This window comes from Ischnura elegans, chromosome 4 (genome assembly GCF_921293095.1).
Source record: "Ischnura elegans chromosome 4, ioIscEleg1.1, whole genome shotgun sequence".
Taxonomy (NCBI): Eukaryota; Metazoa; Arthropoda; class Insecta; order Odonata; family Coenagrionidae; genus Ischnura; species Ischnura elegans.
Window position 1 is genome coordinate 58,912,698 of NC_060249.1, and position 26,035 is coordinate 58,938,732.

Here is a 26,035-nt window from a genome sequence, read left to right on the forward strand (position 1 = left end):
CAGAGTTCATTTCCACCATCCCCCGGAAGTTTTGAATCGCGCCATTGCCCCTTACTCTACCGTGAAGGCCGTTTTACATGCGGCACGGAATAGGGTGGTTTCCTATTATTTTTTTATTACCTAAATCGAAAGATTATTACTACTGGAGTGAGCATTTAACGCTTTTAGATTTTTAAATCATGATATCTATTTTTAGCAGTTAAACGAAAAGTGAAAATTTTCAAGCGCGCGAAAACGCGACGGCTAAGTAGGAATGCTGGGAAAAGTACGTGTGACGTAATTCTGGTTCCAGCTGTCGTCGTGTGAAGTGACCTTGGGGAAGGAAACTTTCCGACCACAGGCAGTTTTAATAGGTGATTATTAAGAGACTTTTCCCTGAGCTCTGTGCGTCATGCATACATTGGTAATCTCAGACGATGTAAAACTCCTATCTACTCGTATAGAAACTAGGTCCCTGTGACGTCACATTAAACGTCGTAAATTCGAAAATAATTAATGATTAGTTAAGCACACCGCGTGACTTTTTGCGCCAGCAGGACGCCATTCGCCAGCTCCTGAGGCAGAGTATTTATGCCGTTTTCAGTTAATCGTCATCCATCTGGGATTTTCACAAATTTTTTATAGGGTCGAACTGCTGCGTATACTAGTTGAAACAAATGTGTTTATAATAGTCTACAACAAGGTGTAAGTGAATGGGTTTCTTTTCTTATAAGGTCGTGTTTCTTTTTTACACTAGAAAAGGTTAGGAGACATCAGATTTAAAAGAGTTGGAAAAGATTCATATGAGACAATATTTGATGAATTTCGATGACTTTGACCCACAATCTGGATTAATTAAAGCATATATTTCTCCTTCTAGTCGACCTCGGAAATACTATAGCTAAATGAAAACCGCCGATACAGCTTAAAAATAAAATGTTTACGCATAATTCAGTCAGTAGTCTGTATAAATTGAAAATTAATATAAAACGAGGGCCGTTTTTTTAACCTACGATAGCTCAGTAAAAACACCATACGAGTGAAAGGCGGGCACTGCGCAGAAAGGGCACCTGCGCGCCCTCCGCACCACACGATCAAGTCATTCTGGCCGTTAGTTGTTAGTTTAAGGTTATTAGCAATCTCATTAACTACACTGCTTCAATTGATTCTCCTGCCAAGTCTGCACTGCGTAGCGACAGCCTGAAAACTCGGCGAACGGCTTCATCATTGACATGTCTTGACCTAATGCCGAAAAAAGAGAATTTTTCTTTAATGCACCGTGGCTAGAGTGTGAAACAGTGTGAAAAAATACGTACATTCCCATTCAAAACAAAACAAGAGAGACGTGCTGACTTCTGGAAGTGCTCTGATCCCTGAAAACGACCGTCATCTCAGCGTTTTAGCAGCCCAACTGCTCCTTGAGCAATTTCAATGGGACATTTTCGATCACCCACGGTGCAATTCCGACCTAGTGCTGTGTTACTTCCATCTATACGCTGAAATGAAGATGTGGCTTGAAGGGAAGCGTTTTCAAACGAACGATGAGCTTCCGGAAAAAGGCAACATTCATTGAAAGTTATAGGCGGCAACACCCCATGAAGAAGGTATGATAAAGCTTGTCCGCAGGCACGACCAATCCCTCAATCGCCGAAGCGTTTATTTCGTAAGGACACCACAAGTGTGATCAATATTTACTTATTAAATAATTTCAATCAATCATTTCGTCTTATGTTCATGGCCCACCGGAGCTTGAAAAAAAACGGTCCTCGTACATATCAGATATGTAAAATGCACCTCAATTAACATCGAGTTCTTTTTTCTAGGACGGAACTGAACTGGCTTTGGTTCTCCTACCTTAACTCATTGAAATTTTCCACAGTGAAGTAAATAGCTTTTTGTTCACTTCTTATCATTGCAGTAAGATAAAGAATCCCGTATAATTTCCCTCCATGTATATATGTCAGGAAGTGCAAATCAACAACTTAGAAAACATGTGTCCAGCCATAGCGCTCAAGAATAGCTTCTTCGTGCTAACCGCATTGCAATTTAATGCTCCGGGAAGACAAAATAAAGTCGTATACCACTGTAAAAGTGGTTGTATTCCACCTTGCCGGTAGCAGAACTGCCCGGAATCAAGTTTATACTATCTCTGCAGTAGTCTCGCGTCTTTTCAGCATGGCCATTACATCTGTCTTTCCCCCTTCATTTGCTCAACGTGGGCCGCAAGTGAATTAGACTCGGGATGCCCAAACGTCCGTGTAATCCTGCCATTTTTATTCTGCATTCGTGTACGCTTTGTTGCCTCTCCCCCACACACTATTTCCCCTCTCCTCGTCCGTTCCTCATTTCCGTCACGATGCGAGTCGGACACCAATCATGTCAGGGGCTCAGAGAGTGCGTAATTATTTCTCCTTAATCAACGTTTTCTGCGGAGAAACGCCGTTGGTAGTGAGGTAGGTGGGTTCTCGTAATTCCTCCTCGTTTTCCTCGAAGAAATTTGCGAAGAGTTTTCCCCGGGCTGCAAATAAGCCCCGCGCTGACGGCTCTGCCGGAGATGTAGGTGAAGGGTTGATAAGAGAGAGAGAGAAATGGACTGAGAGAAGTTCTTGCTTCCAAACGGGCCTTTGCCTTCGAGAATCATAAGCTCGCTAATGTCCGCCTTTGCTGCTTGACGCACTGCACAGTCCGAGGGGATGAAAAAGCGGAGGAGGTGTAATGGTAGAGCTCGCATTGTTGGACTTAGGAAAAGGGAACTGGAGTGCCTAATTGGTTTAATGCCCGGCGTCTTTGCCTTCGCCGTATTTTAATGGCACCCTCGAGGTTTCTAAGTGGAGGTTATGATTGCTCTCTGATTTCGCAATGGTGATAGACGATAGAGTTTCTGTGCTGCTCCATGAGCTGTAAGCTCGTAGCCTCCCGGATATTTTCTATTTTTAATTCGAGTTAAAAAACGGGATTTAGAATTTCTCTCATAATTATTTTCGTGACATTTTTGTTTATGATCCTAATGGTCGACTGCGTTGGTTGGAACTTCTTACCTTTTAAAGTAATACATTGCCATTACAGTACCTACTTAATGATTTATTTTAACTAATATCAAATGTATGTGAATGAAACATGAAAGCCTTAACACTAAAATAGGGAAGCTCACGCTAGTGGAGGTGGATGAAATCTGTTATTTGGGAAGCAGGATCACTAGCGACGGGAAAAGCAAGAAAGAAATTATCAGCGGAATAGCCCAAGCGAAGAGAGCATTCCACCAAAAGAGAAACCTGCTAACAGCAGGAAACTTAAATTTCGAAATAAGGAAACAATTTATAAGAATCTACATTTGGGGCATACTCCTAAATGGAAGTGAGGCATGGACCATGACAGCAGCGGAGAAAGCAAGGATAGAGGCCTTCGAAATATGGTGCTAGAGAAGAATTATGAGAATCAACAACCTTATAGGCCACATCTTGAGACATGATGACCTGATGAAGACAATCGTCGGAGGACAAGTGGAAGGCAAGAATGGAAAAGGAAGACCCTGAACAAAATATATGGAACAAGTAAAGAGAGATGTGAAAGAGAAGAAATACGTAGGTGTGAAAAGATTAGCTGATAGGAGAATAGAGTGGAGAGCTGCGTCAAACCAATCCTAGGATTGCTGACCAGTGATGATGATGATGAAATGGATTTGTATTGAGGATGTCCGAAGAAGAGCAGGAGACAAGAAAAGCCTCATAAAAGCCTTAATAAGAAGACGGAACAACCTTATAGGTCATATCTTGAGACATTGTGGCCTGATGAAGACAATCGTCGAGAGACAAGTGGATGGTAAGAACGGAAAAGGGAGACCTCGAACAAAGTATATGGAATAGGTAAAGAAAGATGTGAAAGAGAAGAAATACGTCGGTGTGAAAAGAGTTGCTTGTTGAAGAATTGAGTGGAGAGTTGCGTCAAATCAATCTTACGATTGTTAACCAGTGGTGATGATGATGAATATCACATTATATGTATCGTATACATCGCAATTTATGTGATATTTTTGTGTATATATTGGAAATAATATTAAATTAGAATAAATGTCCTACGTGTAACCATTAAGCATTTTCAAACTCTTAATATTTCCGAAAGTATTAATTCATTAGAATTACTTTGTATGTAGAATCATTTTAGTGCTATTATTTATTAGAATTACTTAATTAGAACGAATTAATTTATATGACTAGGACTGCAAGCATAAAAAATTTAACTCACGTGAGCTCAAAAGAAGTAATTATTATTTTTTACGTATTATCAGTTCCTTCCTTTAAGCGATAGGAGTGTGTGTTAATTTCTGCACTTGACAATTCTGAATAATTTCTTCTTAAACATACGAGCATGTATTTTATAACTTGTTTACCGGTGAGCATTCAATATTATTTTATTTTTATAGATTTGATGTTTTACGTGATTTTCTGTCAGGAAATACTATCAGGAAGTTTATGCGAGAGTGAGTGAATTTTTTTAAATTCTATTAAAAATGAGACCAGTTTTTTTCATCGCTATAATGGAAATAATTATTGCCGTATCAGATGTAGCAATTTTTGAACGCCATGAGTCCTGTTTTTGATCTGTAATGGTTGAATCAGATGCTGTCGTATCGGATGTTAGGGCAATTAGTGTTGAATTTTATTCTCAATTATTTCAAGTTACGTCATAGACCATCGAGATTTGTATCGAGATGATCATTTTATGTGCGTGCGATTTGACAAAGAATTTGAATCCCCATATTGATAACTCCCCAGCATCCTCGCCAACCCCTTTTAACTGAATTGATTTGTCTTCTCTGCCCTTTACCTTCTTCGGATCGAATCTTTTGTAACCTTACACCGGCTCGCCGCAATATACCCGTCCATGCGTAATACACGGGGAAATAAAATTTGATTGACTCGATGTATATATGCGTGCATGCTAGGCGCTAGAGGGGGAAAGTGGAAATCTTTGTCGCTTTGGTGCGGCTTGGCGGGGGTCCTGAGCAGACTCGAAGCTCGGTCTCACGGACAGCGAGTATCATTCAAAAAGACTCCTAAAGAGTGAGGGGAGGCCGAGGAATAGGTGCCACTAACGGCGTATAAAACACGGTACTCGAATTACAGAAAGACCTCCTGCCTCTTTATTACCGGCTGGGGTGAAGGTTGAGTTTTATATCGTAGGCGAAGAATCGTTTTGTGAGAGAGACCTCAACCCTTTCTTACCTACCATCCTGTCGCCTATCCGCTTATGTGTTTTCACCTCGTGTTATCTGTTTCAAAGTCCATGCGCGCACTTCATCCCATCCATATTTTATAACCCACTACATTTTTTCTCTTGTGATTTTTGTTGTTATGCAGCTATGAGGGCAATGTTTCAAAATGAGGTTACTGAAGTCTTACTATCGTGTGTAGGGTATACTAAGAAAGATTATCGAAGATTCTGCCGATTAAATATTCAATACGTACGTTTGAAATTTATTGTACTGGATCCCAAATTCGGACCATAACGTAACGGAACCGATTCTTTGCTAAAATATCTTGCGTTTGTAAAATTTTTAGTTTCGCTGGCCTTTCCCTTCATTAATTCCTTATTTTTATGCAATTTCTTTGCTTCAATTTGTTCATCTTTGTTGACTTTGAAATGATAGTACAATTAAATTTATACATGAAATAATGAAAGTGTAGTGATGCAGAATGAGAATACTGATTCTTTGCGTGAAGCCGATCGACCACTTCAAATTTTAACTGCCAAAAATTGTGGCTCATTCTGCCGCTGAAGACCTAGGAATAGTCAGTGTTGTAGTTGGGCCGGTACGGCGTACCCCCTAAAACCCAATCTCATTATAAGCGTACCGGTTAAACAAAATTTTTAATCTGTAAAATATATCCCTACTGTAAATTGTCCAGTGAATTTCAGAAAGAAAAATCGGAAATGATTATTTGCTTGTTCGGAGTTATCTCATGGCACAACTTAGAACTAATATGAGAGTTGGAGTATGACATTTCAATCGCGGCCGGATATATGATACATGTTCAGCTGTTGGCAATTTTTGGTGAGTTCCGCCTAAATTTTTTTCCCAACTGCAGCACTGAGAATATTTCTGAAATTCATTGTCAACTAGTTCTGAACTGTACTGAAAATTTCAAGCCGATCCGACCATTGGAATGGGTTAAAAATCAATTTCAGGAATCAATTAGACAAACATCGTGGCAAGTTAAGAAAAAGCATGTGATAAAACTGCTTACAATGTGACCAACGGAACGGACGGATATGTACTTTGAGAGAAGCGGAGGTAAAGAAAGGAAAGAAACGAGTTCTTTGTCCTGACGCTCTATTTTTAAAACTAAAGAATCTTTGAGCCAAGCGCTTGGATTGGATACGAGTTTGCCCTGTTGTCGGATGACCTGGACAAAGGCTAAGCCAAATGCAGGCAACCCGTTCCCAGTAATGAGGAGCATCCGACACCGGGGCAAACGCGCAGCAAATCGGAGCGTTTGGCTTAAAGTTTCCCTAGTTTAAAAACGGTGTGTTTTCGACCTAAACAACATTGGATCCAATTATTATCAGCTATCCAGGCTTAAACTTTCGTGACACAATTTTTCTCCTCTCTGTATATTCGTGGACAGGTTCTCCGAAGGGGTGCACGGTTCGGGTTTGTACACAGTGTTCTCCTTTGACCAAAGTTTCTTTTAAGCGTTATTCTCTGGCTTAAGTTTCTTTTTAAGCCGTTCGGTTTTTGCGACGATCCGAGAGGGAGCATTTCCCGCCGCCTCTCCCCCCGAAGAAAGAGGTACACCGCTAATTCATAGTCCACCATTCTATGAGCAGGCCAATGAGGCCGTCAATTACGGCGAATGTGACAGCGCAATCCGCGCCGCGCGAGGATCTCCTCCGCTCTCTCCCTCTATCTCTATCTCTCTCTCCACCTCCTTGCCTCTTCAAGGCTCGCCCCGTCCCCGTGGGTACGAACTTGAATGCGCCGAGCTAAGAGAGGGAAACGGCCAGGATAGATTCAACCCGGCCACCCCCGATCTCACGCTCCGCCTTTGCCATCTCCCTTTTCTTCTGTATCCCCCTTATTATTTCCCATAAAACCTCTTCTGCAACCTCTCCTCTTTCTCCCCTTCCCTTTTAACTCACCTCCCTCCTTCCCTCTCTCTCTCTATACGCCTGAATTAATGCTCATAACCTGCTCCAGAAATATCGCGAAAGGTTGGCGGTCGCGGAGATACGATGCGGAATGAAAGAGTCCTTGGAATTAACTCTGGATTGATTTACGAGCGAGGGACATTATTATACGATCTAGTCTCGCTTAGTAGTGGTGGTGGTAGTCGAGTGGGAGTTGGAAGGGTATGGTGGGTGAAGATATGGACTTTCGATTCGCGCCTACTTCCATTGCTTTTATCCCCTCATACTCTCTTCCTTCTATTATTTACTCAAGAGTCTCGCTGGGGGTATGGAAACGGGGTCAGGTGTCGCGGGATATAGGGTGCATGAAAAAAGAGACTAGGTTGCAATTTTCTCTCACTCTCTTAGGCTGATGGGAGAGAATGGGAATTCGAGGGAAAAAGTCGTCTCAGCGGGCAATTCAATCGGCCTTCGTTATATGTATGCCTAACCTACCTCTTTATTTTCACCCTCAATGTTTTATCTGGAGCTGACGGCGGCGCGCGGCGTAGTGAATGACAAATTAATCCTTTTGGGACGCAAATGAGATCTAACGGTCGGGTAATTGAAAATTGGTGCGCTCCACTGGACTTGAAAGTTATATTTTCCAGCTTTCCAGCGGTATCGATTGGTTGATTCGTTTTTTTTCATCCCCAGCTACCCCGATATGAGATGCACTCGCATCAATTGAAATTGACCGGATTGCACGTGTATAAAAACTCCCGTGTTAAATGAATATCGGGCGCATGTTTGATGCAATAGCGCGGCCAAATGGGATAACATCTCTGGAATGATTGATCTCTTTCAAGGGAATAGTATCATTCATGTGTACGAATTGTGCCTTTCTCTACTTAAAATTGAATCGGTGAGCTGCAAATCTTGATCCGTCTGTCATTCTACTCAGCGAGCGTTTGTAACTATCTTTTCTAGGCAGATGTAGGTACGTTTCCCTCTTACGGTAGCGGACTGAAGTTTTATTGTTTCATGTTTCACTTTGTTGTTGTATTAAATTCAATAGTGAATCCTTGCATTTAACTAAATATTTGCCATTTTAGTTTCCGAATGCGGGCCAGGTATGTACTCTCTGCATATATGGTCCGTCCTGTCGAACATTGTAATCTTACGATTTTGGCTTATCATAAACTAGGTACTCCTCATGCTAGTGGAATTTTAGATTTTTGTTTGATATTCATTCTTACCAATGCTAAAATATTACTTGCTTAGGAGCGTTTCCTATCCAGTAGGCCTACTAATTGAGGTATCTCATCTAATAGCGAGCTACCGTCTGTAGAATTTCTTAAAAGCTCGAACACTTAGAATGAAAGCCATGCTTAGGTATTAATGGAATTATTAGTGTTATAAAGAAATCGTTTTCCGTCTCAGCATTTGTTAATCAGCCTCATTTTGTGTAAATTGTTTTAAAACTAAAACGATTCGGTAGGAATTTTACCCTTCGCATGTTCTAATTGAGTGCTTAGAATGGAAAGCAAAGTGAGGAATTGTTTTCTGAACAAGTGAAAATTCCTTTAGTTATTTAATCCAGTGACTCATCAGCTTGAATGAAGTCATACAACGTTTACGTTAGGTCTATTTCATTGCTTATCTCCGTGCCTGGCATTATGTCTTTCCTTTATATCCTTCTCTTTTCCTTTAGGTTGATATATTAATCAAGTGCTTCAACTTAGAAGCCTCTCAGATAAGCTCAAGTATAGACTTTCTCTTTTTTGTTTAGCTTATTATGACATCACCAATGAAATATGCTATTTTCTGTGCTTAGGAATGAGTGGACTTGAGATGATTTCATGATAAAATATTTTCCGTGTACAGGTTCACATTCCTCATTGAATGTAGTGTATTTTTTTATAATGACGCAAAATGGTCTTGCAAATATTTTTGTCGCTTATTGTAACCAGCACGGCTTAACGGGAAATTTACTTTCATAACTCCTGTTCACAACTCTGTGTGACTTTTCCAACGTTGATGAAAAATGTAAAATTGTATTTTTATTATCCTAAGGTAATGATTCCAGGTATAGGAATTTAAATATATGTTTTTACACTATTTGATACTGAAGGATGTGTACTTACATAAAAATCTTCCTTTTTTCATTTGACTGTTGCAAAGTATGTTTTTGACCGCTGTTTAGGCACGCGCATTGAAAATCCCACTATTCCTAATCCCACGATGTTCCTACGTTGACTATTTTTATATTTTAAATAGACTGATTATGTTATCTTCACAATTAGTGGCGGATCAATGGGAGAGGCTAAGGGGGCTATAGCCCTCACCCATTGGGTATGCAATTTACACTAGATAGAATGGTGATTTTTTCCGACCCCCACTACTGATGGAATTCTAAACCCCCTTTGTCCCTATCCTGGATCCGCCACTGCTCAAAATGAGACATTAAAAATTTATATTCTCGTAGTTCTAATGGGTTCTTATTATGTTGACATCATTGGCTATTATTATGTTGTTATCATTGGTACTAAAACACAATATTTTTACGCCATAGAAATAAATGGAGTTATAAAGGGATCATTCGAGTTATATTTTAGTAAACATTTAGTGGTTATCATTTCAATTGCCTGAAGATTATAAAAATATATACCTCTCACCATACTTGGCTTACGACATCCAGGTGAGTTTGAATTATTTTATCCCACTCATTACACTTAAATGCTGTGATTATTTAACATTTATGTATCTTAGATCGCTTTATTGCTGGAAATTGGTCATAAAAGGTGTTTGTATCTATGCACTCATTGCATTACATGTCAATTTCAGTTATCCACATCTGTGTCATGTATTAATCAAAATCAATCCTGCCAATATCATTTCACCCTGTAGGTATTTTGTGAATACAGCATGTTATTAGGAATAAATTAGTTGCGTTTACTATCGCGTTTTCTCTTTTAATTTGAACATACCCTATGTTTGGATAGAATTAGCCGTGAGATGTGAGTGCAAGCACGTTTAGTTTTTGTCTTTATGTAATCTTTTCATTCTGATCACTTTCCGCAAGTCTGCGAGCGAGTTCTTGGGATGCCGAAAGGAATATCAGTCATCAATGAATTCTCTCAAAAATAAAATCAAATAGTCGTCATGGAATCTTAGTGCAGGAGACGTGTAGTCGCAGATAATGCGCAATGGTATGCAAAGTGAGGGTAAGCCGAGGGAATTTCCCGAGTACAAACTTCATCTTATCTGGCGCAATATTTCTTACAGATTTTTCCTTTTTTTCTGAAGAAATTTCACATTTTTGTAGAAAACGGTCACTCTGTATGCTCTTTTGAAAGCGCTAATTTTAATTCCATAAACTTAAATTGAAATTATAAACTTTAAATAGGGTTTTCATTATTAGTTCTGTTTTTATTATTGAGGTCACCTCGACATTAACAATTAGGCAACGTAAGGTACCTCAATGAGACATATCCGACTTCCACCCAATTTTTTCATTAAAAAAATTATTGTGAGTAATCAGCGGATGGATCATTGAACACACAGTCTATGGATTAATGAACTGCTGTGTACTAGCAGCAATCGTGGAAAATATTCGGAGCTTGGGTTTTAATCACTCGGAATTTTAAATCGAGAAATTTCCATCTATCGTATCCTGCAACCAACGACAAGCATCTCGTTAGTTTCTACTCAATTTCGCTGGAGGAATATCTCAGCGCTCTACGAATTCCTATGTATCGACCATATCCTCTAAGTTTAGTAATGATATTTGCAGGCTCGTAGGTTAAAAGCTGACGCTCAGTTAGGATGCCAACTGTCAAAGCGCTCGCCTAATTTTCCAGGATTCATGGTGGTTTTTGAAAAAATCTATGGGATAAAATTGGCAGGAAATTTTATGTATTTTAATTTTGAACGGAAAATAATTCGTTAAAAGTCTATATGTAAAAGAAGCAAAAAGATCTGCAGTTTTTGGCCTATTTTTGCCCGCAATTTTGTAAACAAACCTCAGATTCGGGTTCAGCACCCAAGAAAAACATGAAAGAGGAAGAAATAGAAATACTCCAATACTATCCTCGCAAGGCCCCTTGTTGACGATATATCACTAGGACTCTCATGCTTTACCTTATAATTAATTCCTTTAAAGTCAACAAATTACGAGTAATAAAAACGCTGGGCAAGTTAACATTTTTGCTCTTTTTTACCTTGTTTTGTAATGATGCGTCACGAAATTTCACTAAGAAACCTCATATTCGGATTCAGCACCTCGAGAATAAATATGAAAGACCAAAAAATCAAAACTATCCCAATATTTTCCTCTTAAGGCCCTTGTTGACGACACCTAGTCTGGACTCAAACGAGATTTCGAAACGCCAACCGACGAAAGTGTGGCGAAGCAATGCAGTCGATACGCTTTTGTGTTCTTTTTTGCCGTAATCATTTCGAGTTCACTCCTCAGCAATTCTTCCCATTCCCCTCTCTATCGGGAATATTCTTTCTCATTCTCTCACTCACCCCATCCCCCATTCCTCTCTCAACCCCTCCTCCAGCACTCCTCGTCAAGTCTTTCATTATGTTATCTAATCCCCTCTGGATCTTCACGCGTGATTTCATAAAACTCCAGAACTCCGGAGCGATAAGCCCACTACTCTCCTCAAACACTGGTCGGATTGTATCTCATTTCCACAGTCCCAGGCTCCCACCTCCACGTTCGCGGCCGAACCCCCGGCCGTCCGCCGCATCACAGCCAGCCTTATCTCCCCTCGATTCCTCCGCCTCCATTCTATCTCTCCTCGGTCGGCCTTCGTGTTTGTTGCGCTTTTCCCTTCTCGTTCGGCGCTATACACCCACTCCCCTCCTTTATACTCTCTCGAAGCCATGAGTATTATTCTAAATTGGGATCTCTTGCCAATTTATTTCCTCCATTAAGACTTAATTTGTTTGCCGTTGGTTCTTCTCGGTGAATTGTGCAGTTTTTGTTTTACTCAGTTTATCTTTTGTTGATGGAGGCATCCGCGGAGTGGTGCAGAAGGCAAAGCTAGGCTTCTGGGTTGTCCTCCACGTATATTGATCTTCGTGACGACAGTGTCACCAGCGTAGCAGCAGGCGTCTTCAGGTCTGAAGGAGCCTGCAGACGTCTTCAAAACTGAAGACGCCTGCAAGCTCTGCAATTATTTGCAATTTTCAGTTTTGACTCTGATGTTAACGTATTATCCATTTATAAGTGGTCAATATGCCTTAGAAGATTTTATTTTACTTGAGGCATTTTTTTGAATCACCATGGAGTTGGATTCTTTTTGATGAAACTGTGCAGTATCAATTTATTATGAATATCTATAAGAGCGATACGGAGAGCATCATATTATCATATACCATATTATATTATCATATCCCACTACATTGCATAATTAAGAAATATATTTTGCGGAACGGATAAGTGTGGGAATTCGTTTTTCCTCCGCACGATAAAGGACTTTAATAAATGTTTGGTGTAATTTCGTTGGAGTATTTGCTTTATAAATTTAAACGACTGGTGTGCTAACACCCCCCTCCATACTCCTATTTAGGCGGCTTGCGGGGTAGTATGTAAATGTTCGTGTTGTTTGAAGTTGATCCGAATAGGTTTAGGTTACAAGGGAAAAATAGATTTAATTTCGAGATTCCATTCTGATAATTGATGTCTTTTTTTCCCCGTGTTGCGATACTTGAAACACTTGCAAGTCAACTGAAAAGAACGCTTCCTACGCTTGCGCTTGAACTTTTAATTCCGTCGAACGTATTCCTGTTCATATTTTAATCGTTGGATATTCTCACCGCTGCGCAGCCCTGCGAATCTTGCCACATTCCGTCACAATGTCGATTATCGAACCCTTCAAAGAAGATAATCTCCCGCGTCGCTCTTTGGGCTCATTTCCTTTCGAGCAGGTTTTAATCCAACCAGTCCGCAATCGTCTTGGCGTACACGAAGGCATCTGCGTCGCCCCACATTACATTATATTCAACCATCCCCACCCCTCCTGACGAATTCTCTCTTCATCCCCCCCACCCTCCATCTCACTTTTTCGCTCCCCCCTAAACACCACCTCCTACACCCTCCTCTTCTATGGACTGAATTCCCCCCTCTCCACAATTATGCAGCATCGTGGCGCGAATTATTTTTTGCTTTCGAAAGCCAAGCCTTTATTTGAATATTAAAAATTATTAATTCTTATTAAAGGTGTGTACACTAAGGATCATTTAACTTAGCTTGAAATCGAACTTGGATCTCCCGATCGCCAGTCTTATTAAAGTTTAAAAGTATGATTATTTTGACTTCATATTGATGAAATATCTAAGTATCTAAGTATGGCAATTTTTAGACGCATTTAAATGCGCAGTTGGTGACAAATTAAATAGAGGCTTATTGGAGAATTATCCATTGCAGTTTTCGTGGGTGAATGGTTGTAAAAGAGTCGCTCGCATGCAACATCTCATTTTGACGAATATCCAGAATTTATTTTCGTTTTATTAACTGCAGAAATATTCCATAGACGAAAGATTGATATTTTCCCATTTAATAGATTGCGTGAAAAGTTCTCCGAATCTCCACCGGGTCAGGAGTTGCGAATTACGTCGTTTCGATGTCCGACTCAGCCATCACATTGTCACGATTATAAATTTCGGCTCTCAGCCCTAATTATGCCTTATTTCTCCGTGGAATACGGATTGCTCTAAACGTCTGCGACGGTAGTGACTTCCTTGGTAAACCCAAGGACAAGGGATCGTGCGCCATATCCGGAAGATAGCTGAGTCGGGCGTCGAAACGTCGGCATCAATGCAGTTCCTGATCCGGTGGCGATCCCGAGAACTCTTCACGCAATCTATTTGCTGGGAAAGTAGCAAATCTTTCGTCGATAGAAGATATCTGCAGTCTATGAAAAGTAAATAAATAATGGTTATTGAGCGAAATAAGGCGCTGCGTGCGAGCGGCTCATTTCCAACCACCCACCCACGAATATTACAGTAGAGCATTCTCCAGTGGGCCCCTATTTCAGTTGTCATCCTAAGCGCATTTAAACGGGTCCTCCAAAGCAGCCACTATTGTCGGAGACGGGTATAGCTATCCGAAATTCACGGAGGAATAAGCTATTATTAGGGCTGATAGCCGAAATTATTATTCTTAATGCAGTTTCTGACCCGGTGGAAACCCCGAGAACTATTCATCCCATATTATATAGATGCAGATATCCCGTTCTCGTCCTCTACCAAAACCTTTGCCTTTCCTCACTTTTTACGTGCTAGCCTATCAGGACGGTAGTACTCACGATGGCCTGGTTGGACGTCGAAACGTTGGCAGTGATGAAGTTCCTGACCCGGTGAAGATCCCGAGAACTTTTCATCTCATATTCTGTAGATGCAGATATCCCGTTCTCGTCCTCCTTTAAATCCTTAGCGTGTGCTCATATTTAACATGCTAGCCAATCGGAACTGCAATCCTCACTATGGCTTAGTCGGACATCGAAACGTCGCGTCGGCAGCAATGGAATTTCTGACCCGGTGGAGATCCCGAGAACTATTCGTTCCACCTTCTATAGACGCACATATCCCGCTCTCGTCCTCCTCCAAATCCTAGGCGTTTTTCCTCATTTCCACATGCTAGCTGGCACTAGCATTTCGCCCCGTTTTGCAGCCTCATCGGCCGACCGTGGCGAGCGGAGGAATGGGTTGGAGGTGCCCTCGGTAAATACTTATCGTCGCCCGCACAAGCTCGACTTGCGCCGATCCAATCTTTCCCTTCCTCCCCTCCCCCTCTCCCTCTCCTTCCCTCCCTTCTAATTATTTCTTTTCTCCGGTCGTATCTTCTCCCCTCATCCTTCCCTATCCATCCACTCCCAACCCAACCCAATACCTCTCAGGCACACACAGCTTTTTCATCCTTCCTGACTCCCCCTTCCCACCAACCAACCCTCAACCTTTTCTCCCCCCTAAACCCCCCACCCCACCTTCGTACCCAACTCTCTTTTTAATCTACCGCCCTCCACCCCCTCCGAAGTTCTTATGTCCTTATTTATTTTCTCCGCCGCTTATCTTACTCTTAAACCTTTTTCTTAGCTCATTCTCTCTCTTTCACGCTGGCTATATGACTCTCTTCCTCTCTTCTCTTTATCCGCATCTCTAAGATCCATCCAATAGCCGTCCTCATTTCCTCACGAATTGTGCCTTTATTTTTACGTGCATATCTCTTTCGTTCTTCCATCTCACTCCGTTATTATGTGGGTGATGGTATAGTTTCTTTAACCGCTTACTTATCCAATCAATTTATAGTTATATTTTCTATTCGTATTTTTGAAACTATCAGCTCATGTACTAACTATTGTACTCAAGTACTTTTTACAGTGGTCAACTATGCTCATTGTTTACTGAAAAGACGGTATGGTAATGATGATAAAATGAAGTTAGTTATTATAAGAGTGAAATTTCACCATTATTTTTTGATTGCTCTTTTCTACACCATTGCTATATCTCATGTTTGTAAATCATCTTTTTTAATGCTATGTGCAATTGAGTTGTCTAATTTATTTCTGCCAAATACGTAGGCACCATAAGCTATAATAGTACTCGAGTAATTTAATTCGGCCATCACGACATTAAATTGATTTTACTAGGGTTTTGATGAACGAGATGATATTGCCCCGAAAAGATAAACCAGCGATGTACTGAGTTGGCGTTTTTGCAGCTATTTATGTATTTCGTTAGCTTCTCAGAATTTCTTACGCTGAAAATACTTTACCCAAGTGCTTTTTACGGTGGTAAACTTTGATAATCTTTTACTTAAGAGACGTTATGGCAATTATGGAGGGATAAGGTTTGTTAAAATTAGGGCTCTTTTAATTAAGCTGCAACGGGCTAATATGGACAAAAAGTAAACACGATAATTTCTTTCTTCATTTTTGACGGGGATGGTTAATGATTTCTGTCGCGAAATTTATATATAGACTTGTTTAGATGCTTGGTAATGGATTCATAATTTTCAGTGAATTATTGCGCCGTTACAACCTGGGCAGGAGAGAATAAATGTTTTAGCTTGTCGACTTAAAGCAAAATTCATTCGGAAATGGGAAGATTCCTTTCGGCATACGTGTTGCTTTCCTTAAATATATCGGTGAAGAGGAACGATGAGCTCGCTGTGAGTTTAAGGTTCCCTTCCAATAACGGCTCGAGATGAGAAAAGAGTCATAACACGTGCGATCATGTACCCAAAAACTCTCCTCGAACTTGTTAATTTCAGTCTTGTCTTTTACTGTCTCTTTACGCGCGGCTTCCTTTTTCATCGCTTTTATACGATCCCTCCTACTCCTCCTTTCGCTCCGCCGAACAAACTGCCCCCCTGGGGCACGACTTAATATTGCCGTCAAAAAATCATCCGGTGATCTAAACCTACCCGCTCGTTTTATAGCCATAAAGAGGTAACTTATGATGATACCGAGGATATTTAATGGTATTTCAATGGTCGCCGGCGTCAGATCCAGAATGGATCATCATTTACGCCTTTTGTTTTCATTGCGCGATGCGATTGCGCGGCTGTGGATTTATATGCTCGCTATAGAACGGCGAGGGCAGATTAAAGATGGTAGGAGTGTGTTTCAGAGTGTGAGAAGGTTTGAATTACCAAAGGAATGAGGATGGAGTTCTCGCATTTGCAAGTAGTTGCAAAAAGCGTTCCTTCGATTCAATTATTCCGCCGCATATTAAATTTCTCGAATGAGATGATTTCCGTATATTCAAATGATATCTCTGGTGATTAGAGGAAAATAGTTGGCGATTTTTATTAAAATCCATATAGTTGAGAAAATGAGGTACCTTGATCATGGATCGAGTTCTCGTGCCGTTGAAAATTCTAGGTGATTATTTTTCATTATTTATCTTCTGGAGTAAATTTAAGTTCACAAATTAAATTGTAGGATCACCAGTCTAATGAGATAACTTTATTCTGGTTTGAAATGTTTAAGAGCATATGTTTAATTATGTACATGAATAATGTTTTAATGCGTGACATCAAAACGTTCGAGAAAATTGTCCAAAATGTGTTTTTCACGTTCCCTAAACGCCAAAGGCTATGCAAAAGTTTGTTTTCATTTACAAGTGTTGAGATATAAACACCTTTCTTTCTTCTTATTTTTATATTCTAGATCACCTTTATTAGATTTTACATCACGTAGGTTCTTCCAAGAAGGCGCTAAAGGATTGGAAAAATAATTTAGACATTAGGGTGATCATTTGTGGGCAAAAAGAGCTGTCATTCTCGAATTCGAAGGGAAAAGTTTAAGATGATAATTTGACTGACACATTTGTTAAGGTGGCTTTACGAATGACTTCTAGCATGCAAATTGAGGTGAGTCTTGTAAAGCGTTTCTCTCTTCCATTTGAACGTCTATTGAGTGGGAGTATGCCTGGCGTTGAAGTCTCCATTCCCGCTCATCGAAGTCTCCGCATTGAAACTTGGGTCGCCTCTTTTTACCACCTTCCGCATATATTCGACGCTGAGAATGAATAGTGCGGCATCAGTTTTCTCCACCCCTGCCTAACCCAGACACCAAGACCGTCCTTCCTCCCGCTTGCTTTATCTCCCGTGCAAGTCCTCAAGAGAATGTGAAATATCCCCGTGGTAGTTTTTTGTGATAATTAACTACCGAGAGTCATTATATTTGGGCGTAGATGAACTTCCCGTTCCTACAGCGCGCACAACTCACTGTCGCACGCGCGCCTACCGCACCGAAGGCCTTCGCGAGAGTGTGCTTGTTTGCGATTGGTTGTCCGTCCTCTCCCTTCATCCGCATTTGTTAGTCACCCAATTGTCTTTTGCAATCGCGGAGGTGAACTCAGCATTGTTAATGATACGGCATAGGGATTCCCAGAGCAGCAATCAGAGGGGATTTTTCTCTCTCCTCCTCTCCACTGCCCATCGGAGTCGTTGCGTTTCTCATAATCTTTTGACCTCTCCTCCTCCTCCTACGCTCTCCTCAACCTCCAATTTCTCGTGCTTCCATCTCCACTAACCTTTGCCTCCAACCGCTCCGTAACCACCCCCATCCTTCCCTTTAGGGTACTGTCCTCACCCTCCGCACTCGTTCCGCTCTTGCCTTTTTTTGTTTCTCTAGTGATCGATCGTTTTTTTTTACCGGTTCATCTATGATTGCACTCTCCATACGATCTGCGTATTACCTCATTTTTTTGTTTTTCTCGTCTTTACTGCTCCCCTTCGTCATCCGCGATTTCATCTTCTCTCTATTATGGCCCAATGTTAGCTCTCTCCGACTATTATGCTCGTCTTGAAGTTTTATTCACTGGGTAGATCGATTTTATGGTGCATTTATAGGCAGGCGATGATAATTTAATTTTAGAAAATTAAATTGTTAATTCTTTCCCTGCGACTTGTGCCGTGGAATAATCAAGTGCTTGTGTTCGATGCTAGTTGAAACCTGCAAACTGAAATCCATGTAAAACTCTGGCGTTCAACGATATATACCCTGCAGATTTAACAAATCATTATTTCTTTTTGCGTTGCGAATATTTTTGGCTATGATCATTCTGTTGAACATTTCAACCCTCATTAATTAGGAATGAAACTTGTGGCATTGCTAATTACTTCGGTTGAAAATACATATTTGCTCACTGTGAATGCTTGAAATGTATCAATTTGCTTAAAAAAATCTTTCATCAATGAAGAAATCAATATTTGCATTGAAATATTCTAAAGTAAAAATTCGTTCATTACATCGGTACGTTTTTGCTAAATTTTGTGGTACCCTATTACGATGGAGGGCACAATTTGATTTCCCTTTACAGAAATTAGGCTATTATTGATATAGAGAAGAATTTTCCCGTTCTATGGGGTATCTTACTATAAATTGTAGTTTTTTGAGAAATAAAAACAATGCGTGAGACCTTCAAAATCTTTATGTAGCTTATATTGGACCCTTTTAATTTACTTTCATATCAATCTCTGGTTAATTTTTATGCCGTCACTTTTTAATCCATTAAAATATATATTTTAGGCTTAGATTAAAGAGCGAAAAAACGTTAGAGGTATGGATGTTTGTTTGGAGAGGATGTTTGTTTGGAGAAGTATGGAAAACGTGCAGTGGACTGGAAAAGGAGAAATGACTAAGTGCTGGACACGGTGGGCGAGAATAAAAACTACTCAAGTAGATACGGAAGAGACGAGATAGTTGGAATGTAGGGGTGGATGAAATGTTAAAATCGGTGCTATAGGGATGGGTATTAAGTAATCGGGGAAGACGGAGGAATAGCATTTGATTTATAAATCTAATGAAAGGAAATACATCTTAAGGAAAGATCAAAGTAGAGAAGAGGACTGCCAGTATGAATCACTAAATGCTCATTGTATATCTACCTTCGCCGGTAAAACATCTTTAATAATACTTTTAGTAAATGTGCATCACGTTTAGTTATTCTGTCTTCTCGTGCGTGACCTCGTGGAATTATATTGTGATTTTGAAATAACAAGAAAAGCTTTGTTTTTCCGCATTTATTGTTAGGATTTTTTATTTTGAGGAAATACATCATTAAGCCCGCTGATGAATATCCCCTTCGAAACCTAGGCCATAGTGAAGATTTGTAATATACATTTGTGAAAAAACAAAGCTATTTTTATCATTTGAAAATGTGTAGTTGTGCTTAAAAATACCGAAGTGGACTGACGGCGTCATTTTTTTGGAATATCGATACCTTAACTCTCACGAAACATAATACTTTTAGTTAATTTCACACTTGCTTATTTTCCATCCATGCTTCGACAATTTAGCTTGTTACTATCACGCAAACACAAGCGAATGTTTTATGCCCTTGATAGTGACAAGAAAAATTGTCGAAACCAGGGTGGCAAATTAACAAGCGTGGAATTTACTAAAAATATTATTTTTTGTGAGAGTGAATTCCCTTAAAAATCCGTTGAAAAACTGTCATTGGAAAATATAGCATGGATATCCGGAAATTTACTTGTTGAGGATGGCTTTCGAAAATTCCCTCGCCGCATTGATTTCCTTTCTGCGGCTAGGAATTATAATTCGCAGACAACGCGGTGCCAATTGAAAAATCTGAGGAATCCGAACGATTCGCAGAATGGCCTGCCCTCGCCTCCACGCCGTGAGCAATAACCAGAGGATTGAAGTGGTAAATGGTCTAAGCCCTGAAGATTGTCCGGGTTGGGAAAAATTCTCCACCACATCTCGTCTGGGGGGGGAGGAGAGAAATTAAAAAGTACCCGAATGGGAATAAAGAGATGGAAGAGATACGTTCTCCCTTCCCCCACTATCCACCACCACTCTCCGCCCGTTGGAATTCCGGACTCGCCGCTAATTTTTCACGCCTATTATTTCTCGCGGGATCATCATCAATATCGTTCCGTTTGTGTGTGCGTGTGTATTTATATATAATATTTTTTCCCTTCGAATCTCCTCCCATTTTCGCCCACCTGGCAACCCTCCTCCTCCCTCTCCCCCCCCCCCCTCCTCCATCCTTGTTTGCTTCCTCAACAATCTTTTATCACGTCATCATCATCATCGACCCCGGACGCCTCGCGAAGGGGGCCGAGCACAAAAGGTGTTAGTCATTCATAATCGTTACGTGCGGGCGGCCTCTTCTCTCCCCACCAATCGGCAAATATCTCACACTCGGGTCCCCCCGGCAAACGATCGATCGGCCGCGGTGGAAAAACGTCCCGGTAACGTTGGGGGAACGTCGAGGTAACGTTCGGCGGGGTGGGTTAAAACAAAAGAGGGAAGGAATCTTTAATTTTTTTCTCGATTCCTTGGTTGCCCTCCTCTTTTTGAAGAAAAATCCCCACCTCCTCCTCTCCGCGGCCCTATAACGGCTATGAGAGTTGGCCCTTTGATGGTTTTCCACGGGCATCTTTTCTCACTCAAGGGCCAGAAAGGGGGAGGGGGGTTGAGACCACGCCTATTAAACATTCATCAACAACTCAAACATCTCTCCCTCTCTCCTTTAGTAAGTCCCCCCTCCCCTTCTCTCTCTCTCCAGGCACCTTTTCCAGGCGTCCACACCCCCTCTCACCCTATCCTTCAACCCCTTTTTAACCCTCCTCCCGCTATCCACACTTCACCCCGAAAGCTCCTCCTACTTTTATACACCTCTCTCTCGCCTTGCCATATATCTCGATTAATATGATTTCTCTCTCTCTCTCTCTCCCTCCCTGCCTCCTTAGCACACACTCAAAACTTTGCTCAATCCGTTCTTCTCTCGTCCATCAGCCAACGGGTGGATGGAATACTTTTTTTTGTAATTTCATTTTATTTTTCGTTTGTTTCCTCCTCCCTTTGTGGTTTTCTTCTCTGCGAGACAAACGAGGGTACGAATCAGGCCGAGGAGCATTGTTGGTTGTAAGCGGGGATCGTCCCGATGACCGCACCTGTTGTCAAGGAGACGAGTTGCTTTTGTTTGCCCCTCCCCCCCCCAACCACCAGTCTCTCTCCTGGGTCCGGGGGCGTAGGTATAGCCGTGGAGGCGGAGGTCATGGGTTATACTACCGTCGAATATGGTGAGGGAGGTATTTTATCATGATGGTCGGTCGAATTCCTTAGCATACTCGAAAGCAGTTCTCCTCTTGATTCTTTTTTGTTTCACCCCTCCTCCCCCACCCGCGATAGAACGCCGGATAATAAACGTGAGTAAGGGCAAGTATCGTACAACCGAAAGGTTACGTATTTGGTGGGAGTCGTCAATGCCCTCATCGTTCCTATTAATCTGTGCGGTTTCTTGATGGTTGGCAGTTGAGTTTTGCGAGGTAGGTAATTAGTCCTACCTCGTCGAATGATTTTGGGCTAGTCTGAAAATATTTGCTCATGCCTGAAGAAATCATACTGATTCACTTCTCGACCTATACTGTTAAGAAACAAGATAGAAAAAGATTTATCTTTTTCTATCTTGAATTTGTATTCACATTTTTGTATCTTATTTATTATCGTTTTAATAAATCGGTAGATATTATATATTATTATATATATAAAGTTTTCTCTTTGAAAAACAAAATATAATGGATTATTATACTGCAGGCATGCAAATAATTGAGCGCGTAAGCATTTTATTGTAATCAAACCTATTTGTGAATGTATTCGGTGGTATTAGTTATGTATGAAGATGAATAAGGTAATCCACACCGAATCGTTGAATCTTTTGCCAAGATTCAAGATCCAAGTGGGTACTTGGAGGATCCCGGAATCCTTTTTTACTGTTTGAAATCAACCATTTTCGTAGGAATCTTATGTTACGATAGACTAATGTTTCGAGTTAGTTTTCTCTTATTGACAAGGGAAACTTTAATGCATATTACAATAAAAATGGCTTGTGTATGGGTCTTATATTTATCCTCGTTTATGAAAACTTATAAATTCAGTATTGAGCATCTATTAAGCTGCGAGTTCATCATGTGTTTGAATTCCGATGGGTGCCCGTGAAGAATCGTGCATCAGGACAAAATGGATGATGATGCCATTAGAAGCATATTCAGCTTTTATTATTTTGTACTCGTATGAAGGATGAAGCACCTTTCCTTGAATGAAAAGTTATTTTATATTGGGCTCCGCAAAACGCCTGCAATTCTGCGTCTTTTACTGGTATCATTTTGTGAAAGGTAACACTCACATGCGAGAATTTGTATTGATGGTCATGAGTAATGTGGCGAAGAGGAATAAAAAAAAGCATTTTCTTGTCAAGAAATAAATGGCAGGGAAAGATTTCGCCGTTTCATTCTTCGCCTGACTGCCTCGGTGCTGCATATTTCAGCCCCCATTGAATTTCCCCCGGACAAAATACCTACTCATTGCCAGTCGGATTAATACGAGTTTATGAGCCGCGGAGATCAAATTTTGATCTATATACGCCTCTTTGATTCGGCCAGACGGGCAACATGATACAGCTCTATTTTCGTTCCGTTACGCTTTCTTGAGCACGCGCGAGTTAAAGACGACGAACGGCCCCCCCTCGAAGCTTCCTCAATATATTATCCGAAAGGAACCGTCAGTGGTTCGGCAATCTGAAGTCATTTGGTCGCTCACTAAAAAAAGAAACATGCTCTGGGAGATATTTGCGTCGGACTGAAGGGGAACCCGGACCACATCTGAATTCTAAGCGCCACGAAAGCGTTTTTGGGAACCGATATGTGGCACTGATTTGTCTTGACATTGATGTTATTGCACGGTATTTGAAAGAGGTTACTTACAGTTCAGATCATTCGCGTCATGAGGAAAGGGTATGGAAGTAAGGGTGGAGAAATAACCCGCCGTCGGCATTAGCCTACTCATAACGGTTTATTCCCGAGAGATAGTGATGTAAAAATGCCGATCAAATTCGATTTTTCGAGCACTCGATTTGTAATCGAAATGAAAAGATCAACTTTTAAACAAAAATATAAATTTAAATCAAAAGATCGGTTATCGAAAACAATCGGCGATTATTTTTTAAAATAAATATACAGTTTTTAGAAAAACATGTTTATTATTCATTCGATAAACACTCATAGTAGACATTTGAGTAGTAGAGAAAATATCAAAAAATCTAATCAGATTACATGATTGAATTATTTGTAGTGTAAATTTACAAATGGTCGCATATTTAAGTTTTGGGAATGCCTCTTGGGACCATTCGTATACACTAAAATTTTTAAGTAAGATCAACGGATTGAGATGATTTCTTGATGGTCTAGGACGAGCCTTTCCAATTTTACTAGCCTCAGAAAAGTCTTCTTTCTAGGACGGATGACGTTATCGTAGGCCGACAGAGACGCTTCTGAAATCAAGCGAAATGGACAAGATCTAGTTTGAAAAATCGATGTTTGATTTAAATTCAAATATCATTGCTCGATCTGGATTTCCTCGATTTTAGACTAAATCAATAACATTAATTTTCGATTCGAATCAAAATTCGATTTTTAATAGTCGAAGTCATATGTAACTGTAATTTAGTAACTGAATTTGAAACTTGAAGAAATAGCCTTCCTTCATCTTGAGCAGTCCGGGTAAAATCCTTAAAGACATCATGGATATCCCTAGCGAAGAACTTTTCCAGATCCAAAGGCTCTCCTTGACCACTCCCCTTTATGTCAGTTGTACACCAGTCCATCGATTTTTCCACCCATCGCTCTCCCCGGGTTCGAGTTCACCCCCTGCCGTTCACCCCCATCCCGCCCTGTGCTCAAAAGTCTTCCGTGGGAGCGCTTCTTTTTCCGACGCATTCTTAACCTTTTACCCCCTCCCCACTTCTCCCTCCCGCCATGTTCCGCCCACCCCTGCCTCCCTCCTCACACCACGGACTTTCGTCAAGACCCTTCCTCTTCTTTTAGCCTTGCGTTCGGTGGGAAGCAATGCTCTCTCTTCCTTCCTGCCCGCTATATCTCCGAGCAGCTCCCAATTATTGTTCCTGATCCGCCCGGAGATGCGATAGAGACGTTCATTGAAGAGTTTCCCCGTTCAGGGGGGCAATGTGAATTTTTTTTGGAGTTCATCATGCATCTCTCCCTCTTGATGTGTGATGTGCCCTTTTTCGTGCGCTATTTAAAATTCAAGCCATCGTCTTTAAGTTTCCGCAGAGAATATTTAGTAGACCTTTTTTAATATTTTCCTAAATCTCAAATGTTTAAGTTTTACCTCGGCATTTTCTCCATTTTTTATAGTCCATGGAAAGGTAAATGTTGACAAAGTTTTTACTCTCTTTGTTGTGAAGATTTCAAGGCAATGGTTTCACTTATAAACAAATATTAGGTCGAAAAATCCACAGAGAAAAAATCATTCGCCTTGACCGGGATTCGAACCCGGATCCCTCGATTTCCGGCCGAGTGCTTTAGCCAGTTAAGCTACGTTTAAAAAGCATTTATTGCTTACTTTGGCACAGTACAATATATAAAAATTTACATATTTACATATTTTTTAAATATGCTTTAAAATCACTTACAGTTATACAAATATTTAGAATAGTTATATGGCACACCTTTATACATGCATTTTTATAAATATTTATATAAAAAAGAGAGTGAAGATATACATAGGCAGCACTATATAATAAGAAAAAGAAAGAGAGAAATGAGCCAAAGCAGAGATCACTTACTTTTTTTTTTATTAAAAAACATTTTGCAACCACTCCTTCTGTTCCTTTGTAATATTTACAGTTTTGTTTAGAAATCTCACTTTTTCAATTAAACTATACCTGATGTCTCCTCTATAGTGTTTGCTAAAAACATAAGCAGCCACAAGTTCAGTTAAAATCTTTTTCTTCGTGCATGGGAAGAGTTGGAAATTCAATTTTAATAGATCCTCATCGTTAATTCTTCCCGTGCCGAAAGCATCGAATTCTTTATATATGTTTTTCAACGTTTGCCAAAATACATCGTGCTTTTCTTGACAACCAAGAACAGTGTGCGGTATGTCGTCATGCCTCCCACAATCCGGACACTCGTCCTCTGCTCGTAGACCTAGTCTCTTTCTCATGGCATTAGTCACCAGGCAGTCCGAACATATGCTGAACATTATGCCCGCCTCCCTCGCACCACTTCCCAGCCTGGAGTAATTTTCCCAGGTTCTGCTTGACCTTGTGTAAGGAGTCGCTTCCAGCTCCTCCTTTAGCATGCGCTCGTATATTTGTTTAGTGGACTGCAGAGTATTGTTAAATGCATATTTGTCCCCGAAATTATTTGCTTCGTGCACGATTTTCTTAAAGTACCTCAGCCCCCTTGTTTTTTCCATGGAGTTAACCAATAAACGTTTTCTTTCGTTATCATCTGCGTGTAAGATCTTAGCGATATTTTTAATAGCTATTATCCGTGCCTTTATTGCTGTGTTGATTAGGTTTAGACCACCCAGTTTTGGGGGCGCGTATAGCCTTTTCCTTGCAACTTTTTGAAGGAAGCCGCTCCAAATAAATT

At 40.6% G+C, this 26,035-nt stretch overlaps 1 protein-coding gene across 1 annotated transcript in view; it reads left to right on the forward strand.

The window, feature by feature from the left end:
• LOC124158148 overlaps window positions 1–26,035 on the forward strand; it is a 524,623-nt gene that overhangs the window by 237,339 nt on the left and 261,249 nt on the right. The gene's annotated exons all lie outside the window — the stretch shown is intronic.